The 19,852-nt window shown below is 37.1% G+C and overlaps 2 long non-coding RNA genes across 3 annotated transcripts in view; one reads left to right on the top strand and one right to left on the bottom strand.

Annotated features, from left to right (window-relative positions):
- LOC311430577 overlaps nt 1-14,738 on the top strand; it is a 30,563-nt gene extending 15,825 nt beyond the window's left edge. The window contains exons 2-3 of the long non-coding RNA XR_014688881.1: nt 1,647-1,768; nt 14,219-14,738. This is a non-coding gene — a long non-coding RNA (uncharacterized lncRNA). The remainder of the gene's footprint in view (nt 1-1,646; nt 1,769-14,218) is intronic.
- Nucleotides 1-18,998, bottom strand: part of LOC311430576 — a 30,146-nt gene extending 11,148 nt beyond the window's left edge. Inside the window, exons 1-4 of one of the 2 annotated variants that reach the window (XR_014688880.1) lie at nt 15,334-18,998; nt 15,149-15,210; nt 14,500-14,629; nt 1,768-1,849 (exon numbers count right to left, since the gene is read on the bottom strand). This is a non-coding gene — a long non-coding RNA (uncharacterized lncRNA). Of the gene's footprint in view, nt 1-1,767; nt 1,850-14,499; nt 14,630-15,148 lie in introns of both variants that reach the window. The other variant, XR_014688879.1, reaches the window with a different exon arrangement.
- Between the last annotated feature and the right edge of the window lie 854 nt (nt 18,999-19,852).

Genomic DNA, 19,852 nt, shown 5'->3' with positions numbered 1-19,852 from the left:
CTAATAGGAATTATCCAGTAGATTAATAAAGATAAACAAGCTCTATTCTAAACACGGTCCTCACAAACACAATTGCATTTTAATCACAGACAGCAGTATGTACTTGTTCTGTGGTTCAGTGAATCACGTTGTACACAATGTGCTCCTCAGTCTGCAAAAATGACAACTCAGGCCTCCCTCACTTTGTTAGTGGTAATATAATTGCATAGGAGAGCTAAAAAATCAAGGTGACTTTTCTACTATGAATACAAAACATGTTATTTTAAACTCTTCAACTATTCTGCATTATGTCGCTATGTTCAGCATAACTGTGGAGCACAATGGGTGGTACTCGTGAAAGATAATGGACTTTATACTGTTTTGACTAGGCTGATTTTGACTAGGCTGATTTTCTTTATGTTCTTGACAAAACACGTGTCATCCAAAGAAAATCATTTTTTTATGCTCAGGATAATTTTTAAATTTTGGTGTGTAATGTATGGTTTTAAAAGTCTGTGACTGCTGAGTTAGTAAACCTTAGAACCAGTCAAATAAATTTAAGGAACAAACTTTTTTTTTTTTTTTTTTGGGGGGGGGGGGGTGTTGGGGGTTGGTCTCAGGAGTTGGACTCAGTGATCCTTGTGGGTCCCTTCCAACTTGGATTATTCTATGATTTTATGATCTTTCATAGAGAAACGTTATTTAAATATAAAGCTAAAAATGTAATATTTTCCAGTATCATGCCAATTTAAATTATTTATGGGAAAGTATATAAATGATTTATTTCCTCTTTCTTTATTCTGATAAGGTCAAAACAGTCTTCTAAGGTATTTAGTTTTATATTCTTCATAGAGAAATAGACAGAAAGACAGATGTATACAAACACACACAGCTTTTAATATACTATGTGAAACATACCTGAAAATAAAAGTATGAAGTCAGACTCAAATGGCATTACATTAATTGACATTTCATTACATTAAAGGGATAAAATGATGGAATGCTATAATTTTGCTTGGAAGGGACTTCTAGAAATCACCTAGTCCAACAGTGTCCCACAAGTATGGAGAGATGATCAAGTTGCACAGGGCTATGTCCAGCCAAGGCTGGATTATCTCCACGGACAGAAATTTCACAACCTGTTTAAATATTTGACCATCTTCCCTGTAAAAACATTTTCCTTGACGAGGACTGCAGAAGAATGAGGCTGCAACCAGGTAGAAATGCACTGGTACTCATATATACTAGCAATGCTTAGAGACTTTTTAAGCTACTTTTAAAAATACTCAGTCAAGGAGAACCTGAATCATCCAGCACTGAATGAGATATATGACATATCTCAAAATATTTTTCTTAACGTAATTATTTCTCAGCAAACTACAACCTCACATTTAGCTTTTCCCTTTAGTGTACTCTGTTATGTGACTGAGATCAAAAATTGCCATATAATAGGGAATTCAAAATAAGTTTTTAATATACGTTTACATTCATCATGAGCAGACTTTCCTGAGTACTGTGACCACCCCTCCCCTCTGAAGATTGCCTGTACTAGATATTGACTGGGGGTTATTTGGAATGGTAAGTGAGCTTCTGTGTCAATGTACAGAGCTATAGACAGTGGTGAGGTCAAAAAATCTAAACAATGCTTATGTTCTCTCAAATTCTAGATGTTACAACAAATTAGATACAAAAACGTGAAGATTACTGTGTCCTTTACCAAAGTAAACAGAAATGAATCACAGGGGCTTACCAAGCAGACCTGAGGAAAGACTAGCATGCCATACATACCGTAAGTACAGAGAAATAAGTACATTTTCTGCTCACCATCTAATTAAGAAAAGGGATAGGAAATCTCCAATGAGAAGTTGCTCTGCAAAGAAAAAAAGTCAAATATGAAATCACTATCTCATCTCTCATCTCGTCTGAGAAGGGGGGGATGAAGGGCAAATCTCACTAAACACTTGTGAACTTCAAAAAAAAACCCAAACCAACCAAGCAAACAAACAACTTTCCCTTAATTTATATAATTACTTTGAAATTTTACTAGTTCCTCATTCTTTCTCAGTCACTTCCTTAAGCAGAATGCTCTGAAATTAATGTGTGTTTCAGGCTATATATTCATCCAGGGTGTTCAACTTAAATTACTTTACAAAAATCCTCAGTCTTAGCTGTCACATCTTATCTTTGAAAAATTAAAGATCATTTATATTTACCTACGAAATCTAAGCATAGTTAATGCCTTCAATGAAATCTGAGAATGTGGTTTGTAACTGTCACCATAATTCCAAAACGAGTGGGTCTACTGAGGTCATTCTTCTGTACTAGCTCAACATACCTAAAGGAAATTTTAGACACTTGAGAAATATGTGAGTTTCCTCCTGAGAAATACCAAGCTTCTTCATAAGCGAGGCTTGACATTTCTTTAATACATATACATCCTCTGGGAAGTCAGAGGTGTGATTAGTAAGGCACTGAATGGCAAACTTTCCACAGATGTTTTGCCATGTCTTTGGAGAGGCAATGATGTCTCCAAAAGTACTGATCAGGTACTGTGGAAATTCCAGAGAGACTGGATAAGGGATGGAGGTTAGTACTGAGGTGACATCCCATTCCCTGAGCCTTAACACCAAGAGCTGGCATCCCATTCAACTGCAATGCCTTTTTTAGGTAACTGAACTGATCCCACCACAAACACTAGGGAGTAGTCACAGCACTTAAAGAAATGCACCAGTAAATGGACAGAAACTATTAAATGCAATGGTAAATGGAAAATATATATATTAGAACACACTTCTTTTAAAGAGAATTCTTTAAGGTTAAATTTAATTTTTCTTCTGTAATTGCAAAATGGTATGTTTTCTTCAAAGGAAGCCTGTCCACCAGGAACTAAGGTTGCCAGCCAGCTCATGTATTCTGTTGCAATATTTTCCCTCAGAGTAAGGAATTGGCTATTCAGTGAGCAGTGCCTTGTGTTTACGTCAAGCTTAGAATACTGTAAAACGTGAAACTGGCTGATTGACAAGACATCTGGCACACCCTAAATCACAACAGTTTCTTTTGCAGTAAGTGGGACACTGCAAAAAGCATTGTATATTGCTAAAGAGACCATATGGTCTGTCTGCCTTATAACACTATGCCAAGAATCTTGGCATGTGCATAGATAGCTTAATTTAATGCTAACATTTGGGCACTTTTTTCATGCATCTCTTCTGTGTCCAGGATAATTGAATCATCTCCTTGTGCATTTATATCCTTGTCTCTGACATTTTAGAAAGAGTCAAAGAGTTTTTCAGTCTTTATGTGCAAATCTAGATTTTCTGATGATCTCTGGCACCTGTTGCTCTTTCAGTTGAAAAGTTTAACATCAAAAGTATAGAAAGATAGGCAGTATACCTCTACTCTTTTTTGTTGTTGTTTTTTCATGACATCACTGGAAAAGGACTATTCATAAACTAAATAGTAACCATCACAAATGACTATTATCAAAATTGTGAGGAATGTTTTAACAATTCGTGTCCATAAAGAACAATTCTGTTTGAATCCTGTCTGCCTCTGGGCCCTGCACTGGCAATTTAATTCTTGAACCACAGATGCAGTGTGTCCCAGTCTCCCCCTCATTCTAGTCAATTTATCACTTCTTAAATTTATGAACCTGTTTGCTTTTGTTATTCCGGACTTCTATTTCTAACACTGCTATAGATGTGTCTGTGAATGGCTGGGGAAGAATGTTTTAATTACTCATGTGTCTGGGAGTTTCAGAACAACTGATAACAACTAGTGACTGTTATGGGATACTATGTGGATCTTTGGTATCTGGTTAGGGGGGGCCAAAAGATAAAGAGGAAGGAGAAAGAAGCTGAAGGGCGGCTGGGAGACAAGACTTGAAGAAGATGTTCCGAAAACTTGGTATGGTGCCCAGTAAGTACAAAGGTGGAGAGGAAGACTACGAGCCTTCAGCATGAAAGACCCCTAGAGACCCCCAGAAGAGACCCCAGAGGAGACTGCGCATGCTCCAGTAGGAGGGACTGCACCCCGGAAGCTAATTTTAATAATCTATTTTTTTAGAAGTAGTAATGAATATGTATTAGTCTAGGAGCATAAAAATCAGCTGCTTGATGTAACTGGTGTGCGTCCTGGTGGAGCGGAGACTCCCGGTGCACCCAGCGCTGTTTGCTTACCTCTATTCCTTTATATTCTTTCAATAAATCCTATTTTTTTATTTAATCCTAATTTGAATCCTGAGCCATTTATAACAAAATAAACTATTGTAGTTCATAAAGACATTTGTTACTTTTGCTATTTCTCCTAAGTAGAACCCATCATTAGATCCAGCGTAAAGTCAAAACAGGCTTAATGAATACAGTGCTTGTGTATACTTCTTCAAATCTTTGCATACGCTACACTTATAGCAGGCTTTTCATCTTAACTATTTCAGCTTTTTCTACCTAACAATCCTATGCATTGCCATAGCAAACTACCACTGTAGTTTGTTTCATGACTTCCCTGTCATCTTCAACCATAGAACTGGTTTGTTCTTTATTTATTCCTTAAAACTCATTAAAAGTTTTCAAATTACACTTAACAAATTACACGGAGACATTGTCATAGTCTTTTACCAGCAACTCAGAAACAACTGAGTCTGTGAATTACTTCCTAGAATCTGGGTAGCCAACAGGATGAAAAAGTCAGTTTGAATTACTTGTTCTAGTGAGTGATTATCTCAAGAACTCCCAAATAATTTCTTTAGCTATATGGGATCCAATAATAGTTGTATTTGCTGATTATTAATAACAATTATGCATACCAGAGTGGATAGAAATGGGGTATACTTGAGTAAATTGTTTGTTAAACCTTTTGGATTTTGGAAAAGCAAAGTGCATATGAACAAACGTGGTTTAACCTGTCTGGCAGCTAAGCACCACACAACTGTTTGCTCACCCCCACCATCACAATGCACCCTCCACCCCAGGATGAGGGAGAGAATCAGGCTTTAAAAAATGTAAAATCTTGTGGGTTGAGATACAGACGGTGTAATAGGAAAGAAAAGAAGGAGAAATAATAATAATAATAATGATAGTAATAATAATAATATGTGCAAAGCAAGTGATGCACAATGCCATTGCTCACCACCCACTGACTGATGCCCTGCCTGTCCCTGAGCAGCAGTCCTCCACCCTCCCCCCCCCGGGCTAGCCATGCCATATTAATTGTTCAGCATGACACTATATTGGATGGGATATCCCTTTGGCCAGTTTGGGTCAGCTGTTCTGGTTCTGTCCCCTTCCAGCTCCTTGCGCACACCCAGCCTCCTCACTGGCCAGGCAGTATGAGAAGCTGAAAACTCCTTGACTCTGTATAAGCACTGCTCTGCAACAACTAAAACATCGGTGTGTTAGCAGCATTATTCTTATCTGAAATCTAAAATACAGCACCATACTAGCTATTAGGAGGAAAATTAACTATCCTATCCAAATCCAGGACAACAAAGCATTTAGATGGCGGACTACAGATCTTTATGGATGGCTCTTCATCTTAATTGATTTCTAATAAACTTTTTCTAATAAACATTTGAATGAATTGATCAACTGTTACCAGTGCATAGAATCACAGAATCATAGAATCATAGAATATCCTGATTTGAAAGGGACCCCAAAGTATCATTGAGTCCAATTCCTGGCTCTGCACAGGACCACCCAAAAATCAAACCATATTTCTGAGAACATTGTCCAGTGCAACAAATATAACTCTTGCCTGTGTCAGCCAATAATACAGAAAGAAAAAGTCCTCCTCGTTGTATGTAAGTTCAGGCATGAAGACTGAAAGCTGGATCTGTCTGTCATCCTTATCCATAAAGAATAAGATGTGATGTGATGGGCTCCTGTATGAATATAACCTGGAGCAATACATGTCCCCTACAGAACACCCACACACAACCTTCAGAGTTTGATCCTACACCAGTCACGCTTCAAGGCCATACATATTGCTTTATAATAGTCCTTCTTTTCAGCAGCATTTAAATCATCAGCAGACATGTCTTGGCTACAAGCATTCAACAGAAATGTTTTGCTTTGGGTGTTACAAGACAGAAAAAGGAGCAGAAGGATAGTCTGAAAGGAGACTCAAATTCTCACAGGAACATCCTAAAGCAGCATTGCTATGCCCAGCAGAACCAACGTGTTGCTATGAATAATGCAAAAGACCAAAAGTACAGCATGAGCCAGCCACTGCAAGGCCAAGAAAGGTGACCTTTTCCCTTTATCACACATGACCTGTGTCAGGCAGGCTTTATATGCCTGTATGCCACTTCACTGGAGAGTGAGGATACACTTTCAAACTTCAGGATGTTACAGATTGATCTCATAGAACAATCTTGTTCTTCTAATAACATCAGTCTATTTTGGAATACCACAAATCGTTAGATTTTAAAAATAATTTTAAAATCACATCATTTTTAAAAATCTGAAATTTTAAGTGTTCTTTGCTTGAAGAAGAGTCCTTTTATTTTAAAACAGTAGGAGAAGTCTTCATAGCTTCCAACAAAAACAAGATCACACAATTTTAAGCCTAAAATACTGCAGATGTGTTTTTTATTCATTTCATATTACATTCTCATCCATCTCTGAGTAATATTGTTTTTCCATTCCTTCTGTTATTTCATTTTTCACCCTAGATTTGTTTATTTGTTTTCTAGATATTTTTTTTTTCTTTCTGCTTCATTATCCATAACACTCTTAAGTGCAGCATAAAAGGCAAAATTTGAGTCTCATTTTCAAACCCATTGGGGGAAAGTAATTAAGCAAAATATGTTTCTACATTCTTAATAGTATAACATCACAAACATTAGGAACACATTGATATTGTAGAGTGGCACTTACAAAAAATGGAAGAAAGCAAATCTTATCACATGAACCTTGTCTTTGAAGCAGAAGACTAGTAAAATCAGACCTTGAGGGCAAGCCAAGCTGCAAAGAATACAAGCTGAATTGATCAATATTGTAGTTAGACTCCTTTGGAAAGTTTTCTCTACCCTCTAAATTTATTGTATGAGGGGGTAACCCTAGGAAGTGCCACTGAAAGCAGTAAAAAAATGTAGCTAGAGAGAGTGTGGCTTTATGCAGTCTGGCTTTTCTACAAGAACACCACATTTTTGTTAAGAGAGTACAGGGTATTATACGTTTGTATACTTGCTCATTTGTTCTTATATTGAAAATTATTAACAGCATATGAAAATGAAGAAAGACCCTCAGCAGTTAGGTGTGGAAAGGGCACTGTGTCGTAAAGCTCTAGCTTACTTCTATATAATATAACTAAATAATATAATCTTTTATAGCCCCATATCAGATCCCTTTTCAAGACTGGTAAGCTTTATTTCCCCTTATTACTCTTTTGGAAAGTCACATTCCTCTAAAAATTCTAAATGTCCTTATAATTTTCAGCCAAGATCTATTCCTGCTCCACTTTTATACAACTGTTCATGTGTCAACATGTTTTCTTAGATTTTGTACCTGGTTGGCTTCTATGGAATTTACATACTTGTATTTATACGGAGAAAACCTCTTTACTGTCAGTCTTTATTTTGTTAAGCCATGACAAAAATAAGCACAAAAAGAAGCATGGCCAGCAGGTTGACGGAGGGCATTCTCTTTACTCCACTCTTGTGAGCCCTCACCTGGAGCATCACGTCCAGCTCTGGGGGACTCCAGTACAAGAAAGACATTGACCAGTTAGACTGGATTCAGAGGCCAGCCATGAAAATTATCAGAGGGCTGGAGCACCTCTCCAATGAGGAAAGGATAAGAGATTTGGGGTTATTCAGCATGGAGAGGAGAAGGCTCCAGGTAGCCTTCTCCTCTCCATTGTGGCCTTTCCATACATAACAAGATCTTTTAAGAATTCTTATATTACCTTATAAGAATAGAGAATTATAGAATTGTAGAATATCCTGAGTTGGAAGGGACTCATAAGGATCATCAAGTCCAACTGCAGGCTCAACATAAGACTACCTAAAAATTAAGCCATGACAGTGTTGTTCAAATGCTGCTTCAACTCCAGCAGGCTCAGTGTCATGACCATTGAGCCTGTTTCAGTGCCCAACCACCCTCTCAGTGAAGAACCTTTTCTTAACATCCATCCTGAACCTCAAATGGACACTAGGTTTTATGTCCTTCTTATATTGTGGTGCTCAAAACTGCACATAGTACTCGAGGTGAGGCTGCACCAGTGCAGAGCAAAGCAGGATAATCACTTCCCTCAGTCATCTAGAAATGCTGTCCTTGCTGCAAGGATATGGTTGGCCCTTTTGGCTGCCAAGGCACACTGCTGACTCCTATTGATCTTGCCATCAACCAGAAACCCACATCTCCTTCTGAAGAGCTGATCTACAGCCTGTCATCCCCCAGTCTGTACCCAGCCTCTCATCCCTCAGTCTACCCTCAAGGGAGTCAACAATTCCTCCCAGTTTAGTATAATCTTCAATCTCTGGATATTTTTTCTATTATGGAAATAATTAAATGAACTATTCAAAATACTGCTCAAATATTTCTGCAAAGAGTTCTGTCATAATGATTTATTCCATATGGTTATAGAACTTCTTTTCAGGAACTTTCCTTGGAATCAAATGTAATTCACATATATTTAAAGAATGCAATAAAGAATTACACCGAAGAGATAGGCTGGTTTTATATGTTACAATACTGATAAATACTTCTTATTTTCAATATGGCCTTTTATATGACATGTGCATCTCTTCTCATTTAAAAATATCCATCACCTGAACTGTTTATTAAACTACAAAAGATGGGAAACAATTTGCAAAACTACCTCTTTTACTAGGACTATTTTGGAAAATGGAAGAATCTTTATAAATCAATTTGACCATCATAGATTATGACTATGCCATGTGGGCATCTATACAGCATAAATAACAGTATTTAAACTTCCAATATATTAGAATCATAGAATCATAGAATCATTAAGATTACTTACAATACTTTTGTTATACTTTTAGTCTGTTTTATTAAAGCAGTAGTGTGATGCCAGATATTTTAATGTTACCTTAACTAATGTCACTAACATGTTTTCTCCAGCTTTTTGGACAATGTCTATTCATTAAACATAACCAAAAAATAGCCAAGTAGGTCCATGAACATTTCAGTATCTTTAGAAGTATTCTTACTTTTTGTTTTTCCACCAGAGAATTTAGCTTGATTGTTCATAGACTGTAATACTATCGTATCTTATTTCTGGTCTAGCTTTTCTAGCCTTTTCTAAACAATAGGGAAGAGTGAAGTATTTGTGTCACATGGCACAGAGGAAATGTACTGTTTATCTAAGTCAATATTTCTCGTCTTTTCTCTGCACTGTATATCACTAATTCTTCTATTTCTATGATGTTACAATAGAGAGTTCCTCTTGTGATAAAAGGTTGTAAATGCTGCTGCATCTCCTTATACAGACCAGCTGTCCTCCAAAACAGGGTAAATACAGAGGATAACCACAGAAACATGCTTTCCTTATAGAATACCATTAACAGTGACACAATTATACATCTGGACCCTACCTTACAATCATTGGCGCTGCACATATCTCATCTATCCTTATATCTATTACTGACAGGAATATAAACCTCTGATCCGAAAATTCTCCTTTCATTTTTGGGAAAAAAAAAAAAAAAAAGGCTCTAGAAAAATATCCCTAACTGCTGAAAGGCAGCTTGTTGGCTGAGTTAAACAGGAGGGAAGTCTGCATTTAATCAGTTCTGCCCTCATTACTGCAGTCAGTGGAAATTATAGTTGGCTGCAGGGGACAAGAGGATAATTTGTCCAGCCAAGAAAAGAAATTAAACACCAAAACCCCAAAAATGATAACATTGCAATATGACTATATGAGAATATTAACCATCTCAAAAATAGGACAAAAAATTAGTGGGAGTGAAAAGAAACAAAACAAAACAGAAAGGAGTAGAAAAATACTAATTTTATGTACAGTTTTCAAGTTCTCAGATCAATATCTATCAAGAACTGGCATGTATATTTTGTTATAATTTTCCATATGTTTATATTCCTTTATCTTAACACTTGCGCACACAGTTAAGCACTTCATTAAAAAGGCATTTACAAAACAGAGATTATTTGTGCTACCTCCCAAATAGCTGAAATGCCTGAAGCACTGAAGTTCATTTGGTAGACATGTAATACTGTGTTCTAATTTTTACCTGAAACAGATAGCCCAAAGATTTAAAATGCCATTGGGAACAATCTGTTGTTGAAATGTGTTTTTCAGATAGTACCATTTAAGAACAGTCATGCCAAATAAGCTTAAAGATTTCTGATATCATTGTAATACTAAATCATAAAAACTGTCTTGGGATTCTTTTATCGGTCTTGGCTAAAGCTAGTCATTTCAGAATTAAGTTTGAAACTAATTTTAAAATTTCATAACACTATACAACCAAGGGAAGATAGCTTGAAGAGGCCATGGTTATTAGAGACAGAGATCTCTGCAAGGGCAAAGTGATGATAAATAGGAAGGAGAGAGCCTTAAGGGAGTAAGGTGGATAATAAGATTTTTTGTTTGTTTTTAACTGGAATATTAATGTACTTAAGCATATACATATAAATGACAGGTATTTGGGCAATAAGTAACTCAGATGAGCTACTGGTAGTGATGTTTTGAGATGTAAAAATAAAATTCAGACACCTTAAGTCCCAAAGTTAAAAAATCTTCAGATGTTGCTTCTGGGGTTGGTTTCATCAGTAACAGCAGATGAAATATGTGACAGACGACCTGAGCTAGGGATCATAACAGAGTCCAGATAAGAAAGTTTTACAAAAAATATTTATTTTAGGAGTTACAATATGAAACAAATAGGAAAAAAAAAAAATGTTGCTAAGTTACTCTGAAGGCTTTTCAGGCAGCTTTTTCTTCCCAACAAACACAATGTTATTTCAAAATACATCTTTCATGAACCTTTGGTCTGTTGAAACTGTTTCCCTCTTGGTGTATTTTTGTAATGCATTTTTTAGCATTATTATTATTATTATGACCTGCAGCTAAACAACACCTAACAACTCGGTGTTGGTAAAAGAGCTGTGCCTCGATGCTCATGTATTGACCCAGTGCTCTTCCTTCCCAGCCCAGCCTCCTAGCCACCCTGGCTCCTTCTGTCCCCATGGCTGCACCTATAATACCTCCAGAGTGGACACCTCCAGAATATGCCTCCTCCTTACAGCATACAGCACGTCAATGACAGCCACCAGACTTCATAGTGAATGTGCTGAGCCAGCTGAGGTCTCATATGTCCTGAAAAATATGGCTTGTCCTGTGGCTGCACTGATAGGCTTTTGGTCAACAGGCCAGTCAGGCTGGTCTGAAACACACCATAAATCTACTTATGGATGAATTTATTCCTCAATATTTTTTTTACAACCAGAGCAATGCTATTTTTTTTCAGAATGCCTGTTGACAGTGCACTGCCACACAATCCCATGCATAGGGATTGGGGGTCATCTCCAAGCATGTGGAGGATAAGAAAGTGATAGGGATGGATTCACCAAGAGGAAATCATGCTTAACAAATCTGACAGACTTCTGTGATGGAATGACTAGCTGGGTAGATGAGGGGTATGATGTCATGAGGTGGTGTATGTAATCTACCTTGACTTCAGCAAGGCTTTTGACACTGTCTCCCATAACGCCTTCATAGACAAGCTCAGGAAGTGTGGGCTAGATGAGTGGACAGTGAGGTGGATTGATAATTTGCTGGATGGCGGAGCTCAAAGTTGTGCTTAGTGGTGGTCTAGTTGGAGGCCTGCAGCTAGCGGTGTCCCCCAGGGGTCAGTACTGGGTCCAGTCTTGTATGGGCTAATAGGATGATTAGAGGACTGAAGCACCTGTCTTATGAGGACAGGCTGAGAACTGGGCCTGCTTATCCTGGGAAAGAACAGACTGAGGAGAGGCCTCATCAATGTGTATAAATATCTGAGGGGAGGTGTCAAGAGGATGAAACCAGTCTCTTTTCAGTTGTGTCCAGCAACAGGATGAGAAGGAATGGGCACAAACTGAAGCACAGGAAGTTGCAGCTGAATATGAGAGGGCACTTCTTTACTGTGAGGGTGACAGAGCACTGGAACAGGCACTTCTTTACTGTGAGGGTGACAAAGCACTGGAACAGGTGGTCCAGAGAAGTTGTGGAGTTGTCTTCTCTGGAGATATTCAAAATCTGCCTTTGATGCCATTCTGCACAACGTGCTCTAGGTGGTCCTGCTTGTCAGGGGTGTTGGACTAGATGATCTTCAGAGGTCCCTTCCTACAAATACTACAAACCCCAATTCTGTTGAGGCTGAGAGGGCATTAGAAGAAAGATAATGATTGCTACTCATTCAAAATCTGTCACTTCAGAAAGTGAGACGTAGGAAATAAGTTAGGTATACTTGAGATTTTAGATATGGAAATATGCTTAATTACCTAACAAAGCATTTTTTCCAATCTAACACATTGTTTGGAAGTATTGTGTTTTTGTTGTTTGTTTTTTGTTTTTTTTTTTTGCCAATGTCCACTTTATTTACTCCATGAAACAACTAACCCTAACAAACAATGTAGCACTGCCCAAAACTCAGCTGAACTTGCTATAGAAATATGATTAATTAAGGTGGTCTCCCAAAGGGACCTGTCCTGTCTTCACTGTAGTGCTGTGTGCTGCAGCACCTTGCTAGAGAGGCAGTACATCAGGTCCTGGGAAGAGATACTAAAGAGACAGCTGGCCTATGGTACAGGTCCCTGAATCACCCCTACTCTGCTCTAGGCTTTTTCTGTCTTTCCTGCAACTGGTAGTGAAACTTGCAAAAGTATAAAATAAATTCAAAAGTAAAACAGAAAATGATTTAATCTTTTATGAATGGTTACTGAACGCTGAATACCAAATACTGAATATATCTGTCAAATGAGCTGGCCCTGCCCAGTCAAAATTGCACAATAGTAGTGTAGAAGGGGATGAAGTCCCCATACTGCACATAAACAACATGCTGGGGAAGGCAGTTTGGGCTATTTCTGCCTTGATCAAAATCAAACCCACCCATGGGATTGCTTTTGCACAAGGACCTGGGTGTACTTTGTGGGCAATGTGTTATGAGGAAGTCCAATGTGCACCTTGAGGGGATTTGATCTGGGATGAGAATAGACAGTGATTTGAATTGTATATTAACTGCTATATATAGTGTTGTATGCCATCACTACTATGGTTGATATATATCATACCAATGGTATTACAGCAAGAGTCACCCAAATTAATGAAGGATGAATCTTCATGTATCTGGGCAAACATGGTAGTGATGTTTCAGTTGTTGCAGAGCAGTGCTTACACAGAGCTGAGGAGTCTTCAGCTTCTCGTACAGCCCTGCCAGCCAGTGAGGAGGCTGGGTGTGCACAAGGAGCTGGAAGGGGACAGAACCAGGACAGCTGACCCAAACTGACCAAAGGGATACTCCATGACATATAGTATCATGCTGAACAATTAAACTGTAAGGTAGTTGGCCAGGGTGAGGGGACTGCTGCTGCTTGGGCATCAGTCTGCTGGTGGTGAGCATTTCTGCCTGCTGAATGGGGGGAGCAAGCAAACGGCTGTGTGGTGTTTAGCTGCCTACCAGCTCAACAGTTTTTTGGGCATGGTATGCATTGCTGGTGTGAGTCAGCTATCCAACTGGTAGACTCCACTAATTTAGTTTAAACTAATAATCATATTTCCTGTAAAATTCATGTTAGTAGACAGGAATGTGTAGAATATGACTAATATAATTTGAGAAAAAGTTTCTTACAAGGGCAAAATGAATTGCACAGTGGAAGAATGCTTTCTATAAAAATGACTACAAAAGAAAGTTAGTTTGTTAGAAAAACAAACCAGTGTGTCTAAATTGAGGGAAATTATTCATGTTCATACTGTAATACCATAATAAACAGTATTTACTCAAGGATATAATAATTATCTATTTAACTTAAGTAGCTGCTTTAATATGTCTACATCCCTTTTGAACCAAACAATAAACTACAGAGAAAAATGCAGAAATATTTTTTTAATACACAGGTAGAAAATTGTGCAGTACAGAGTCCTAAGTAATATGAAAATCTGCCACACATTGAAGATATGTATTCTTACAAAAGTAGATGTGCTTTTGCTAGATTGTCATGTACTTTCAAGATGAATAGCATAATGGGATGTATTAAATTCAGTATTAACATTCGCCTAGGTCCATCCACTTTCAATACCAATGAGATATTATAAGGATGAGGAGGGGATGGGAGGCAGAGGAGAAAGAATCTATTTTGGCAAGGAAGTCATGTCAGAAGAGCTCCTGATGCAAGTGCTTGTGTGACTAACCACAGAACAATGTGTAGCCAGTTAAATGACCTGGAAACCAACTTAATTATTTTGGAAGCTGCATCAGACTAAGGTATACAAAGCAGTCAGATACACCTTGCTGTAAGAATATACAACAGTATAAACTTTACAAAGAGAAATTAAAATTACCTATGCGTAGAATCATGCTGATTGCTGACCACATTGGCTCTGATCCTGAAAAGCATTTGAGCATGTAATTGATTTTAATTGCGCAGGTCTCCATTCTTGTTTAACACGGCTTGAGACTCAGGTTCATGTCCTGCAATACATTATGGAATCAGGGACTTAAGAAACTTGTCTAAGTAAATTATAGTAAAAACAACACATGGCTTTGTTTACATTAAAATAAACACAGTTTTGGCAATGAATTTTGAGACTTTCATTTAATGTAATTGCTTTCAGATCACATACAAATAACTTTAGGGAAGTATGGAACTAGCAGTTGGGTCAGAACTACACGGCAACTGAAGGCTCACAGCTTGTCAAAATGTGTTATGTCTGGTAAATCATCCAAAAAAAATGAAAGTTTTTATTGAAGCCTGGGGGAAATGTCTTTAAAAAAAAGTAATCATCCTTCCTTTTTCAAAATTCCTTGGTAAATGCCAACTGAAATGATTATGTATTTGAAATTACATGTGTTAACCCAGGCATCACTTTTCACTTTTTCTTCTCCTTGTGGGCATATGATCTACATCCTTAGGCATCTTATCATGGGTTCAGTCAATCCTACCTACCTATAGTCATGGGTAAAAAAGGAAAGCCTCAGTTTTATGCTTACCTGCAAATGTTGATTTTTCTCTCAGAGGAAATGGATTCTCTCTTCAACAGCTTTAAAACATGCTTTTGACACAGTATGAAAAAAACAACAAAACCTTAGTGTTTTAAAAAGTTGCATTCTTTAGTGTTGAATAATATGAGTATGTATGTGTGCTTATGTTTTCTGCTACATATTTCCTTTTCTACCTTTTTTTTTCCTTGTGGTTTGTTTTAAGTCTAGCGTATGAAAAGATGTATCAGATGCTTTTATCTGAAAGAAAGGAGGAGAAGAAAGAGCATAGAAGCCTGTAAGATTTTAGAAATAACAACATATTTAGCAAGAGGGAAAGACAAAAAGTTGAAAATGTCAGAAAATGCTACTGCTTTTGTTCTTAATGGTAAAAGCATGTTTAAAACAACAACAACAAAAAAAATTTCCTGAGATTTCCATCTGTCTTTCTCCACTTTTTCTCCACTTTGAACAATGGTGAATAAAGAAGATTGTAACTTTTATTCAAAGAATGGTTAGGCATATTTAGATGATAAAGTAGATATATTTAAAAGTCCCAAGGTTAAATAATGCAAGTTGTTTCATGCTTGTTTCCTAAACCTCTGCAGTTCCTATTCATTCTATTATGTTAGATATCAAGAAAACCATATACATGTACAATTCCATAATCCATTTATGATTACTAGCAAGTCATACATTGCTACAGTACTAGCAAATAGTTACTTCCAGGGAACCAAGTTTTAAATCATTTATCAGGTAGACTTAGTCCACTCTGCTGTCTTCACATACAGGCATTTCATCAGATACCTCTGCCAGATTCCCCTGAAAAAAAATTAAATCATGGGGAGATAGACATAATTGATTAAATGTTTCAACCTAACCCTCACATTCAGATGCACTGGATGAAGAAGTAAATAGTATTTTCTTTATTTAAACAGACAGTCATTCAAAGTCCCCTTATTCTTTCCTTGATCTCTCTCTCGCATTTCTGTGAGATAGCCAAGCACAGGTAACATGTACATCAGCCTGTATCAGATGTGACCATCCAGACCTTAATTTCAGCAGCAGTTTGGAGTTAACACTAGGTGTAAGCCAAAGTTTCAGAATCCATGGTAGCATACTAACAGGTCTCTGAAAATGGATGGAAATATAATGCCTCAACCTCTTCTGACACAAGTGTTGAGGCAGACATTTAAGGAGCTAACTAAGAAAACTTGATTGGGGTAAAAAATGACATGATTTAAAAAATAAATATCTCTAACTCTACAGTTAGTTCACCACACTGTCAGATGCATACCTGTAACAGTTCAAGAAGGTCACTGGGGGAGGAGTACACATTGGTTTGTAATAGCTCACTCTGATTTTGAAACTACAACATTAATTATATTAGATTTTATTTAAAATACCTCTAATTGATTTCAATTCAAGTAAGCAAAAATGGTCCCAGAATCATGCTCTCTGCTGAAAATAACTATTCTATAATGAGTAATGCTAGCTTACCAATAGAGAAATGATGGTTCTATTACTGGAGACTTATCTTACATCTAAGACAAAACTACCATTCATTTTAATATTAAATATTAAGATTTTTTATTTTTTAACCTCTAATCCAATTCCCATGTACCTTCTCTCTTTTTACTCATAGTACACAAACATACTTAGAGAACAAAAGATGGATATCTTGTCCTGAAAGCTACAAAGTCTCTAGGAAAAAAACAATCTTATATTCTAGATATTTTTTGAAAAAATCTGCTCACAGAAGATTTGAGAAGACAATTCACACTTTAAAGTTTTTGTCCATCTCTCCTTTGTATACAATCATTTATTTTTATTTTTTTTTTTTTAGGAAAATACAAATCTGGGGCACTTATTATTTAATTTTTAAAATCATTTTAGAAGATAACAGGTGTGATTGCAAGTATTCAAAAATTAACCTGTGACACACAATCTGAATACAGTGTTAATAATTGTGCACTAAGGAGTGGAGGCAGAAATGGCATTTTTGTGTAGTTCCTGTTACAATTAAAGATTTTTTTTCTTTTTAATGTAGTCTTTTTTGTTTGTTTGTTTGTTTGTTTTTAAGCAATCTAAGATGGTTGGATATCACAGAATCCCTTTAACTATCATATGATGGTTAATCAATTTCATAAGTTTCATCTTTAGGGTTCTTTTTGATCTTCGGGTTTCCTCCTAGCTAACAGTTGTTTGGAGAGTATTTTCCTTAAATACTGAAGACAGAAATAAAAATTTTCTTTAAGGATTTCTCCTTTATCTATTTTCCTTAGGGTTTCTGCTAACATAGATTAAAGGCAGTAATCTAGTTTATGGGATTTCTACATACTCATGGGAAAGAAGAATATAATAGGATATTAATGTTTTCCTCATATGCAAATAAAGAAAAATGAGAAGGTTGATTTTCTTTATTTATTCTCCTTTTTTTTTTTTTTTTTTTTTTTTTTCAAATATACATTGTAGGAGGAAAGCTATTTGATACTATAGTTTTGTATGATTCAGAGCTATGACTCACCTGGTACTGAACTCTTTAAAAAGCTTCTTATTCATAACACATAAACAGATTGTGAAATCTAGACATTGGAGGTACATATGAAGAAGAAAAGCTTTAGGGTGAACCTAAGGGATTTTTTAAATTATTATTATTATTTTTTTTGTTTTTTTTTTTTTTTGTTTTTACGTTATCTTTCTTTCAGAACAAACAGAGTAGTACTTTTTTATTTTTCACTTACACTACCACTTTCAACAACAGCCATTGCTGTGGCAAGATGCTAAAACAGTTAATGTAGGAACAGAATGCTATAATATATTAACACATAAAACCCATAAAATACCACAATTAGAAAACAGACCAGGCAATAAAGCCCATTTTTGTTGCTTATTTTCTTAAATGTATGCACAGTTTACTTTTCTTCCTCTGGAAAGCCTAGTCACTAATCTTAATTACATTCCTTAAAAAGACTATTATGGAAAACAGAGTGTATTAAATGAAGAAGACTATCGCATTCCTTCATAGGAATAAAGAAGGATTATCCACAGCTAATCAAAATGGCCTCCTCTGTACCATATTATGTTCTAATGATTAAAATATATTTCAGCATGTGCTTTATAGAACCTTAGAGGCCATGTTAAGGGTAATAGTAGGAGAGAAATTCTGACAGATTAAGAGGAAGCATAATCTCATAGTTTACACAAAGAAACGAAATATGGAAGACTACTTCCATGTACTTTACTCGTCTGCGTAAGTTTGGGTTCAAAACAGAAATAATCTCTATGTCATTTCCATTTTGTTTGTTTACTCTTTGAGGGAAAAGCTATTTGTATTTAAAATCTCAGCAATCACTGAGTGCATCAGGCACTAAAACAGTACAACTGTCTCTATTTTTAATCATAAAATGCAATTATTTTTTTTAGATTGCCTTTTGCATTAATATTGTCTATTATGTGTGCTGCTGTGGTGGTTTTACTGTGCTGGGCAGCTAAACCCCACAACCGCTCTCTCACTTCCCCTCCTTTAGATGAGGAGGGGGAGAAGTAAAGCAAAGAACAACTCACGGGTTGAGATAAGGATAATTTAATTAAGGGGAAATAATTATAATAATTAAATAAAGACTACCATGAACTAAACAATTTAACTAAGGGGAAATAAAAGGGAAAGGGGAAAAAGGGAGGGGAAAAAGGGAAAAATAAAAAGAAGGGAGGAAAACAAACAAACAAAATAAATGAAAGCTATATGGAAGTGCAGAGGAAAGAAATTACTCTCTACTTCCCACAAATGAGCGATGATTGACCACATCCTTGAAGCAAGGCCTCAACGCACGCAGCCAGTGTTCGAGAAGAGGACCGACGTCTTCTCAATGAGAGCCCACCCCTCCCCTCTTCTTCCTGTTTCCACCTTTTATTGCTGAGTGTGACACCACATGGTATGGAATATCCCTTTGATTGGTTTAGGTCAGCTGCCCTAGTGATGTTTCTCTCCTCACTTTTTGCCCACCCCCTAGGGGGGTTAGAGAAAGGCCCAATGCTGTGCCACTGCTGCTCAGCAGTAGACACAACACTGGTGTGATAACACTGCTGTTCCAGCTACAAGTACAGAGTACGGCACTGTATGGGCTGCTGCCAGGAAAGTTAACATTCCAGCCAGACCCAGTACAACCTCCACCCCTTATTCCATAACATTTGTGTCACACTCAGATCCCCATACTTTAGCATACAAGCATTCTCATCATTATCCCTTGTCCTTTAACAGGACAAGGATTTAACAGGACAGGATTAATAGGCAGGTGTATCTTTTCATTCCATAGGTCTTTCTTGGAAAATGTTCATAAGAACTGTTGATGATTAGGTCTTCATCTGCCAAAGTGGCCACTCAAGGCAGGCGGAGTTGGATGTCTGGACACCAGCACCAGCTTAGCTCAAGTCCTTGTTGCACTGCCCGGCTCCTTGCAAAGTTGACCTGTCGTTGATCCTACAGCATCTTCCTACAACATATAACTTAGATTATAGATTAGTTTTCTCTCAATGTCAAATCTCCTTGAGGCAAACACTTGATATCCCCATTCTTTTGCATGACCCACCAGGTATACCCTGGTCCTTGGGCGAAGACAATCCCACGAGTGGGTTTGCCTTTTCCCGAGGCAGGAGCAACCCACACTGCCTTCCCCATCCACCTTCCTATATGCACTACGGGAAATTTAGCTCCTT

The sequence above is a fragment of the Aythya ferina genome (assembly GCF_964211825.1).
Source record: "Aythya ferina genome assembly, chromosome: 1".
Lineage (NCBI taxonomy): Eukaryota > Metazoa > Chordata > Aves > Anseriformes > Anatidae > Aythya > Aythya ferina.
Note: the sequence above shows the minus strand (reverse complement) of the source record. Positions and strands in the feature narration are given on the sequence as shown.